This window comes from Saccopteryx leptura, chromosome 1 (assembly GCF_036850995.1).
Source record: "Saccopteryx leptura isolate mSacLep1 chromosome 1, mSacLep1_pri_phased_curated, whole genome shotgun sequence".
NCBI lineage: Eukaryota > Metazoa > Chordata > Mammalia > Chiroptera > Emballonuridae > Saccopteryx > Saccopteryx leptura.
Window position 1 is genome coordinate 248,763,290 of NC_089503.1, and position 11,029 is coordinate 248,774,318.

General features: G+C 45.5%; 1 protein-coding gene across 2 annotated transcripts in view; it reads right to left on the reverse strand.

Moving 5' to 3' along the window:
• The window catches only part of RFX2 (regulatory factor X2), a 115,321-nt gene extending 104,816 nt beyond the window's left edge, over nucleotides 1-10,505 (reverse strand). For both annotated transcript variants that reach the window (XM_066344866.1, XM_066344847.1), the window contains exon 1: nucleotides 10,342-10,505. The gene's annotated coding sequence lies outside the window, so the exon portion shown is untranslated. The remainder of the gene's footprint in view (nucleotides 1-10,341) is intronic.
• Nucleotides 10,506-11,029: the final 524 nt, after the last annotated feature.

Genomic DNA, 11,029 nt, shown 5'->3' on the forward strand with positions numbered 1-11,029 from the left:
AACTATGTCACAACTTGTGGTGCTTTTGGTGGGAGGGTGCTTTTGGCAGGTGAATGCTGCTCAACACCTACAGCAGTGGTCCCCAACCCCCGGGCCATGGACCGGTAGCGGTCCGTGGGCCATTTGGTACCGATCCGCAGAGAAAAAATAAATAACTTACATTATTTCCATTTTATTTATATTTAAGTCTGAACGATGTTTTATTTTTAAAAAATGACCAGATTCCCTCTGTTACATCCATCTAAGACTCACTCTTGACACTTGTCTCGGTCACGTGATACATTCATCCGTCCCACCCTAAAGGCCGATCCGTGAAAATATTTTGACATTAAACCGGTCCGGGGCCCAAAAAAAGGTTGGGGACCACTGCCCTACAGTACCCAGGACGACCTCCCACTCTCCACCAAGAATGATTTGGTCCCTGGCCAGTTGGCTCAGTGGATAGAGCGTTGGCCCAATGTGCAGATATTCTGGGTTCGATCCCCATTCAGGGCACATCTGAGAAGTGACCATCTGCTTCTCTTCCCAACCTCTCCCCTTTCTCTCTCTTCTCCTCTTGCAGCCAGTGGCTTGATTGGTTCAAGCTTCAGCCCCAGTTGCTGAGGATAGCTCAGATGGTCTGAGCATAGGCCTCAGATGCTGAGGATAGCTCAACTGATTTGAGCATCGGCCCAGACGGGAGTTGCTAGTTGGATACCAGTCAGGGTGCACACAGGAGTCTATCACTCCTCCTCTCACTTAACAAAAATTAAAAACATTAACAGTGCTAAGAAGGAAAAGTCCACCCTCATCTGACACTTTCCTGTGCAGCCTATCAATTAAAATCTCAAGGCTCCATGGTGAGAGAGCATTAAAGAAGGGTATTCAGAGAAGAGTAAGATTGTCATCAGTAGTAATGACATTCCAGAAAGAGGGGAGACCAAAATATAAGACCTGTTTAAGGGATGGCAAGCCCTTTTGGAATACAGTGAAAGATGAGGCAATGAAAATGGAGATGGGACTGGACAGAGACAAGCCTGAACCAAGTTTAGGAGGGTGTGGCTATAACAAAGGGGAGGGAACATTCAATCAGTATGGCTAACAAAAGTAGAGAGAAATTGCCCAACCCTTCCTCTTGGCACAGCCCAGTAGAACTGAGTCTGGTGAGGGGAGGAGATGAAGAGATAAGTAAGATTCATGAGACTAAGGAACTCCATCTATGCAGGATACAAAGCTATGTGGAGTGCACGAACCGGTGCTGAGCTGAAGACTGTGGAAACAGTGCTCCTAGGATTGGAGAGGGGGACTGGATCCCTTGCAGCAAGTAGGATAAAGAATTCCAATCACCACTGGAGCTACAATAGAGGCAGAAGCTAAGCTCTGCAGACCCCACAAAGGCGAGAGGAGAAGCTTCCAACCAGAAGTCTTGTTGCCCTGTCGCCACTTCTAACTTCACCATCCTGCAGTTTCTAAAATAGCTGCTAGCTGCTGAACCTTTCCCTTGCACACTGGGTCTCCTCAGCTGATAAATACATGCCCAGTTGTGACCTAAGGCCAGCAATTAACTGAGTCACACAAGGCTTCCAGAAATACTTTCTATTTACTGCCAGTTGTCATTTTAAGAGTTGGCTGTATAACCATACCATGATTTACATGATATATGTGATACACCTGAAATAATACAGCTAGTCCATGCTTTAACTTCAGCTCTGAATGTCAGTGGCTAATGACTGCTAACAATTAAAAAAATTTTCTAGCATCTTCTCCCCTCTTAATATACTGTCCACATGACAATATATTAAAACACTTAAAATATTCAAATAATTATATGATGTTTGAGATTTAAGGCCCACAAATATTTGCTGAATGGACAGAGGCCCCAGGGAGGTCCTCACATAAAGAAGTTCCTCATAATTGAATTCTTCTAGAAAATGAAGAATTCTTTGAAGAAGCCGAAGCACGTCCTTTAAGCTGTTTTCTGTGGGTCTAGAATTGCAAATCTATTTTTCCTCAGAGCAGGCTGTATGTATTCTGAGAACAGCAGAGGTGGGAAAGTGCCGTGTGTTTTCTTTGGGTTCTCCTGGCCAGGGTAGAGCCAGAACATATTTGCGGGCTAGTAATTTTTTTTGGAAACTGCTTCTAAAGCCTTACCCCACAGATCACCTTTTGGACAGAAACGTATCCTAGAAACAAAGCACTGTTTCTAAAAGATAAACAGTTTGCATTTTGAAAATGTAAGTATAATTAAGTCCCATTATGACTTCAGGAATGGACTTTTATACTGCTAGGATGATTTAAACACGTTTCAGGGAGGCAAGCGTTCATGAGCCAAGCCTTCTGTCTTTCTGTGCAGACTGGTCCCAGTCTAACCATTCTGGTCTCCATCAGGCCTCATGCTTTCTGGAGCTCAGTCCTTGAGTCACTCCCCCTTTGCCTGCAAAGCCCATTTCCAGTTACTCCTACCATCTAAGAATCCCTTCAATACCTCTTCTGTCCAGCATATACACAATGGCCAAAAGGTGGGAACAACCCAAGTGCCTGAGGACAGATAGATGTCTGGATAAACACAATGTGGTCTGCCCAGACAATGGACTATTATTTAGCCCTGAAAAAGAAGAAAATTTGACACATACTACAACATGGATGAACCTTGAGGGCATATGCTTAGTGAATTAGCCAGACACAAAAGGACAAATACTGTGTGATTATACTCATATGAGGTCCCTAGAGGAGTAAAATCCATAGAAACAGAAAGTAGATGGTGGGAACCGGGGAATGATAGAGGGGGATAGGGAGTTAGTGTTTTATGGGGCTAGAGTTCCAATTTAGGAAGATAAGAAAGTCTTCCCAAAGAGATGGATGATGGTGATGGCTGCACACAATGTGAATATACGTAATGACACTGAACTATACATTTAAAATGGTTAAAATAGTAAAGTTCATGTTTCAAAATTTTATATTTTGCTACCGTTTAAAAAATTCACTTTCCTCTGATTCTTAACTGGTTTCCTGCTCGTTGAATTTTGACAGCTGTGCCCTGGCCTTCTATGCTCCCTCCCCGCCCTCTCCTTGAGTGACCTCATCTGTTTTCATGACTGAAATGGCCAGTTGTATGCTGACAGCTCCTAGATCTTGACCTCCAGCCTGGCCTGTGCCTCTCAGCTTCAGACCCCAAAATCCAGTTCTGCATACTGGAAATCAGCCCCACTTAGATGTCCCAGAGACGCCTCAAGCTGGGCAAGCCCGTGACTGAACTCATGACTCTCCTATCCAAAAGCAGCTTCTTCTGTGGCCCCTGACTCATTGAAGTGACATGTTCTATCTGATCCCCAAAGTCAGACACCTGCTAATTGCTCTGGGATCCTCCTGCCCTTTGTCCCACAGTGAGTCACCAGGTCCCTGAAGTCCCTGAGAGCCCCACAGCTCTGTTTTCCCCAGCACCTCCCAGCTGGGGCTGTCACACAGGCCCTCGTCGCCCTTTGCCTGGACTATGGCAACAGTAAATCTATCTATCGCCAATCTCCAGACACTAAAACTTCTGATGCATCTACCAAAATCATAGCTATCACAAAGTTACTTCCCCACATACCTCTCAGCCCAGTGCCAGAGAGACAAATCCCATTCATCCAGCTAGTGGTCATAAAAGTAAATATTTTAGGCTTTGTGGTCCACATTCCGTCTCTGTCACAAATACTCAACCCTGCTGTTGCCTTGCAAAAGCTGCCAGAGATGGTATATAAATGAATGGGTGTGACTGTGTGCCAATAAAACTTTATTTACAAAAACCAGCCTTCAGTTGGTTGACACCTGCTCTTCTCCTAATCTCCCTTGTACCCTGCACTCGCTTGCTGAAAATGCAGCCATACCACCACTCTCCCCACTGACAGCCCGCAGAAAATCACTACCCAGAATCAGCTTAAATCCATCTCATAAAGACACTTCTGGATCTCCTTCTGGATACCTTTCTTGGCCCCTCCAGGAAGAGTGGCTTCCCGCCTCAGTGCATTAACTCAATGTGCCATACAGAGACATCCAGCACAGCCCCTTTTTGAAGCTGGCTTCCTTTCCTAGTTGGTATTTGGTCTTCATAACCTCATAGGATAGTACTTGACTTAGAGAGCAATGAATAAATGAATAAATGAATAAATGAATGATGAACAAATATTAGAGGCCCAGAAAGAAGGTCTTCCCGCAAAAGACTGGACACCACAAATCTGACGACAGGCAGAGAAATCTACCAACAATCTAATTCACACTTAGAATAGCACCCAGACTCTTCCCCTTGGCCTCTGCAACCCTCTGCCTCTCCTCCTTCTGCTCACCAGGCATCAGACATGCAGCTGCCTTTTTCTGCCTTGACCAGGCCCAGCTGATTCCTCTTGCCCCAGGACCTTTGCACCTGTTGTCCCCCTGAATGGAAGGCTCTTTCCTCTTAAGTCCATAGGGCCACTCCCTCTCACCATTTCAGTCCCAGCTCAATTGTCACCTCCTGAAGAGTCTTCCTGGACACCAGCAGCCCAAGCCTTAAATTTATACATACACACAGACACACTCAAAATAACTGCAAAGATTTTATTAGAAATAGACTTACTGCATATAGCATACATCTGGGCTTCACTCATTTCATGGTAAATAACAATTGTTATACTGGGCCATTACATGTAAATTTTACATATTTTAATGGCTTTATAAACTTTTTTAACATGGACTATGGTAGCTGTAATCTGATTCACAGCATCTGAAGTCCACTTGCTGTACATATCACATACAGGTTGGGAAGTCAACTATATTTTCAGAAAGTCATAGCATTCACAAAAATGAAAAATAAGAATAAGGAGTTGCCAGGGAATAAAATGAGGTTTTCAAACATATAAAACCTATGGATCATAAAATAGGAATGCATTTCAGGAAAAAAAGAAGTGAGGTGCAGCCAGGAGCAAAGCCAAGCTGTCTGCCCCTGAAGGCTTAACTCAAGTCCTGGCACGAAGACTAGGCCAGGTCTCACCTCCAAGTGGCTGATGCCAGACTTCCCACTGGCACTGAAGAGCCAGTGATACAGAGAAGAGAAGCCAGTTTTTAAATGCTCTCCTCTCTAAGTTCTGCCCGCAGGGCTGGTCACTCAACAAAATCTGTCCAAAAATGGGATATTTAGGGCGTAATTTCAGAATGATCTACACTACAACTAAGATGAGAGACTGCGAGTAACTTTTTTTTTTTAGGTTTTTTTTGTTTGTTTTGTTTTTTTGTATTTTTCTGAAGCTGGAAACGGGGAGAGACAGTCAGACAGACTCCCGCATGCGCTCGACGGGGATCCACCCGGTACGCCCACCAGGGGGCGACGCTCTGCCCACCAGGGGGCGATGCTCTGCCCCTCCAGGGCGTCGCAGCGAGTAACTTTTTCATTTTCGCAGAGAGCTTACATTTGCAGAGTGACATATTTGTACCAATGAATTTCTGTGCTAATGAAGGACATTTCCTACCCTAAAACAGGCAGCATAAGGCTCGCCCACTCAATCAAGCAAGACATATTCACTGAATGTCTATTCAGTATTTGGTACTGGGCAAGAAACCAAAATAAAAAATAATCTCAGGCCGCTTCTGCTTATCCCTTTAATAATAATAATAACAATAACAACTCTTTGTTGAGTATATACTATGTGCCAGGCCCTGTGCTAAGAAGTTCATAAATCTTACTTCTAACAAAGCAACCATAAAGCTACTATTTCCTATTTCACAGATGCCAAACCGTACCTGGCGTCACTGAGCTAATAAACAAAGGTACCACACTTAACCCCCTCTTTACCAGGCCCCAAAGCTCAACTACACAACATGTCCCATGTGCAACATGCAGTTTTTCCTTCATTCTTCCCTCTGCTCCGTTCATCCAATCTGAGCTGTACTGAGTCCCATACATGGCTGTATGTATCAGATAAGGAGCAATTCTTAATTTCTACATATGCTTTCCCATAGCTGTGCAGCAAACACTTATTTATTCATTTAACAAATATATATTGAGGGCCTACTCAGTGCTGGAATTATTTTCAGCCCTGGGAATACAGAAGTTTCCTTCCCTCACTGAGCTGACATTCCAAGAGGAGATAATGATAGCATCATCAACATGCATAACATACAGCACATCCGACAGTCATAAATGCTAAGGAGGCCAAGAAAGAAGGGAAGGTGGCTAAGAGTGCATTGCTATCAAATGGGAAGGTAACACTTTTGAAAAGGCTTGAAGGCCATGAGGGAGCATCCTCTTCCCACTGCCCCAGTGCCTGGGCCAATAGCTCTACAGGCAGAGGGCTTGGGAACTTCTGGGAGGCCTGCAGGACTGCAGTGGAGTGAGCACAGGGGATAGTGGTCAGAGATGAGGCCAAAGAGATATTAGGGTGGGTGGCCAGAGTTGGGGGAGACTTTGCTTTTGCTCTAAGTGAAGGTTCTGAACTAAGGAATACACAATAGGCACATTATGAGCCGCCCACAAAGTTAATAGGATAGAATCATCTAGAATCAACAGGTGATAGTGGCTAATACAGGGGGCTGGCAGTGGAGGTGGCCAGATGTGATCAGATTATAGGTCCCCACTGAAGGTCGAGTAGGCAATTTTGCTGATGACTTGAGAGAAAGAGGAGTGCGAACAATACTAAAGTTTTGGCCTGAGCAGCTGAGAGAAGCCAGAAAATATTTATGAAGGGAGCTTAGAGTCCAGGAGGAGCAGATTTGGGGGGAACTATCTTGAGCTCAGGTTGGCCACCTCATGTTTAAATTGCCCATCAGATTCCATCTAGATGTGTTCAGCAGGAAGCCAGCCAGACTTTTCTGTTAGGAAGCTCTTAGAAGCCTGTCTCCTCACTCCTCATCTTCGTCTGAGCTGCTGGGGCATGAATTCCCCCAGATTTAACCACTCTTTATCCCACACCCTACTTGATTCTGCGTCTTCCTCTACTCAAGTTCTCCCACTTTTATTTTTTCCTCTAAGAATTACTTTGCTGATTTTAGGGTTTATAAAAAGCATATAGGTAGGCAGTTTTCAGTTTTCTCTTTAATTACCAATGTATACTCTATTCATTCATTCATTCATTGGACAAATTAAGTACACACTGTGCCAGACACATGTCTAAGAGAACAAGGCCTGTGGTGGAGCTAATTGCCATTTACATTCTAGAAGGGGATCAAAATGCCCCTTTCAAAATGTAAGTCCACACTCTCTTACAATAATAGTGAAATCCAAAGAGCTCTGAAAATCAGAAGGTTTTGGTAAATTTGGCACAGACTCACTTGGCTACAAATCTGACCTCAACTGACATGAGGTTGTTCATGATCCTCACCTACCTCATTTAGTGGGGATCTGCATATAGTTCCATGCAGAAATACAGATGTGTGTGGTGGGTTTGCCCAGGCTGGGGCTTTCAGACATGGGTCAAAACTTCTACTTTCCTGTTCCTAAGTTCATGAGGGTCCCCACAGCAAGGCAGTTTCTCTGAGAACTTCTTGCTTTTTAAGTAGTTTCATATTTTTCAAATAAGTAGGTATATATGGGGGGGGGGGAGTATAGTATTTAAATAAGTGGTCAACCAACAGATAATTAAAAAGAGCCAAATGTATTATGATAAGATATGGCTCCTCTAGGCTCTAGAACAGCAGTTCTCATCCTGTGGGTCGCGACCCCGGCGGGGGTCGAACGACCAAAACACAGGGGTCGCCTAAAGCCATCGGAAATTTAAAAACGTATTGTATAATAAATATGTATTTTCCGATGGCTTTAGGCGACCCCTGTGTTTTGGTCCTTCATCCCCCGCCGGGGTCGTGACCCACAGGTTGAGAACTGCTGCTCTAGAATTTTATAAGCAAAACAACCAATGTGACTATAAAAACACCCAAAATTTTTACTCAATTACAATATTAATTACAGTTAAATTAATTTATTGATCGATAGTAATTTTATAACTTGAGACGAAAACCACAAATTAGATCTAAGGAATAAGAAGAGTCAGATAAACAATTTCTCAGTATCTTCATTTCTGCTGAATGGCTCCATGCTGGCAGTGTTTTTGTGATAATTGTGGTTAAAAGATGAATGTTAAGGTAATATGTATCCTTCACCTAGAAAGTAAATATCAACTGAATTTCAAAGGACTTGTTCCGCTAATTAGAGGTAATTAGTCTGTCCCTGTCCTCCTGATTCCCCTTTTGAGTGTCTGGGTAGTTTATCTGGGACAAGAGAGAAATATACCTAAAGGGCTAAATAATTCAGTATTGCTTTTACTTCGCAGCAAACCATTTCTGAACTCACTCCTGACCTAAATCAGTTGGAATATCGCAGGATCACAGAATTGACTATCGTTTCCATTATATATTATGGGAAGGCCTTGCAATAAAAATTACTAAGTCCTCTCTGATACTTCATCAAGCCTGTGGGAGAAGGCGCACTAATCATTAAGAAAATTAAATTTCTTTTCTGGGAAGGGCTTACCAAACACTCATTTCTCTGGTCAAAGCAGGTAAGTAAACTAAGGTTATTTTAGAGTCAGTTCAAGTCTTTAAACTTGAGTGGGTAACCAATGCCCCCTACTCCCCCAAACAGAGGATAAGGATCTTAATATAAGCAAATAAAGACTCTTTCAGGGTATGAAGCAAGAAGATGAAAACATATTGCCCTGGCCTGGTAGTTCAGTAGACCAGCGTCCTAATTCGTCAAGGTTGCAGGTTTGACCCTCAATCAGGGAACATACAATAATCAACCAAAGAATGCATAAATAAGTAGAACAAATAGATGTTTCTCTCTTTCTAAAATTAATCAATAAATAAAATTATTAATTTTTCTCTCTCTAAAATTAATAAATAAAAACATATTGATAATGCGTGTAGTAAAAAGATAGTTGATGTTTTGTGTCATTACCATCATTATTTTGTCGAAGTCAGAACTGAGAGCCTTGTATAGGTTTAATATTTTGGATTTGCAAAGATAAAGTTGATTGGAAAGGGAAAAAACTCATGAAAGTCTTCGACACTGTTTATTGCACAAAACAAGGAAATAACTGGAGGGAGGCATCACAGGCAGACGCAGGAATGAGTTCTATGGGAGAGCGCAGCTCTGGATTCCTGCGCTGTATCCTGCCCTCCTCTCTCATTCCTGCGAGGCAACCAGGAGGTTAAAATTAGGATGATGAACCACCCCCGTCGTCGCGCTAATGGCAGGGGCAGCTCTGTCCCGGAGGCCCTTGAAATAGGCACTAGGAAAACCGACTTTTCTAGCCCAGCGGCGAGAAAAACCCAAAGGGTCGGAGCCGGAGGGATCAACACGGCTCCTTCCAGAACGAAAAGGAAAGGAATAAAGAGCTTTTCGGGGCGCGGGGGCGGTATCTAATGGGTGGGGTTTGGATTCACACACACACGCACGCACGCACGCACTCACGCGCACGCACTCCCACAACCGCAGGAGAATATGCCACCAAGGAGTTTGGGTCACAAGGTGTGCTCTTTAACAAAATAATAAATTAATAATAATAATAATAATAATAATAATAATAAAACCTTTTGGAGAAACTTGCTTCGCGATCAGTCCAAATAGGGGAGCTGCGGGGTGCGAAGGAATGTGGGGTTAAGAAGGAGGTGGAAAGGGAGTGTCGGAGGAGCTAGCTAAAAACTCCGGTAGTTAGTGGGGGAAGGTGAGAAACGGGTCCCCAGCAAGCCGGATTCTTTGGGAGTTTGTGGTGAAAAAGTGAGAAGGGGGAGGGGTTCTCCCCTAGACAAGCGCACCGACTTTTGGTTAAAAAGTGCAAAAGGGAGGCAAGGGCGCCCTCAAATTCAGTATGCTGGGGGGATCAAAACGAAGAGAGGGTCTCCAAGACACCCCAAATCCAGGAATTTGGGGTAAAGGTGAGAAGAGTCTTTGAGGCCCTCCTAATTAGAAGTTTGAGATTAAGAGAGAGAAGGGTCCCGGGGAACCCCAACTTAATAGATTTGGGGAATAAAAGGGAGAAAAGAGGTCCACAGGCACTTCCAATTCAGGGAGTTTAAAGGAAGTTTGATAGGGCTTGTCCCGGAGCCTCCACTTCTGGGTTTTTGAGGGTAAGACCGAGAGGGGTTCCCGGGCGCCCTACCCCGGAAGTTTTATAAAAAGTGAGGCGATGGATCCCAACCTCCCCCCGAGTCAAAAGGAGAGAGAGGTGTAGGGAGCCCCTAAACTCAGCCGCTCCTCGGACACTGGGGGTGCGAAGGCGGATCCCGCAGGCGCGCCGCCCCGGACGTTTAGGATAAACTGCGGGGGCTGCGCTGCACAACCCTTGACCCCCGTGCTGAGCCCCCGTCGCCCCCTACACTCGCAGCCCGGGCCGGGCCCCGGGCGGTCGCATCGGTCACCTGGAGTTCGGGCCGGGAGTTCGGGCAGCGGCTCCCCCGGCGGCGGCGGCGGCGGCGGCTGCTGCTGCTTGTTGGTCCCCGTTGGTAAGTAACAGTCTCCACGGCTACAGTCTCTATGGCGGCGGCGGTGCCGGCGACGGCCGCTCCTTCTCGCGCTCCCGCCTCCTGCCTCGCGCCGCCTGCCTGCCGCGATAGGGCGGGGCGTTGTTACCAGCAACGGTTACCAGGCTCCGCGCCCCACCCCTTCAACGGCCCGCCCATGCCCGCCTCAAACGGGCTTGGAAGGGCGGGACGCAAAGCCCTGCGGTGCTCTATTGGTTAATCGCGGTGCCTGTCAGAGGGGGCGTTTCCCGGCAAGGAAAGTGAAAGGCCTGGCCAATCGCCGCGAAGGGAGGCGGGGCTTGGCGGGAGGCGCGCGCGGCTCTGAGGGTTGAATAGCAGGATGCGCTCGGGGACCTGGGGCTGGAATGTGGGCTCATGACTTCCGGAAGGCCGAGTTTTGCGGTTCTTCGTTTATTTCACAGACGATAAAGGGATATCCAGGTGACATAGCTATGACTAAGTAATAACAAAGAAGATGCTTTTCCTGTAACTGTTCTGCTTTGCTAAATCTAGTTCTGCTTTTGTAACCTTGCTTCTTGCATCAGCCAGGACTATACAAAACCCCGACGTCCGCTGGTTGGGGCTC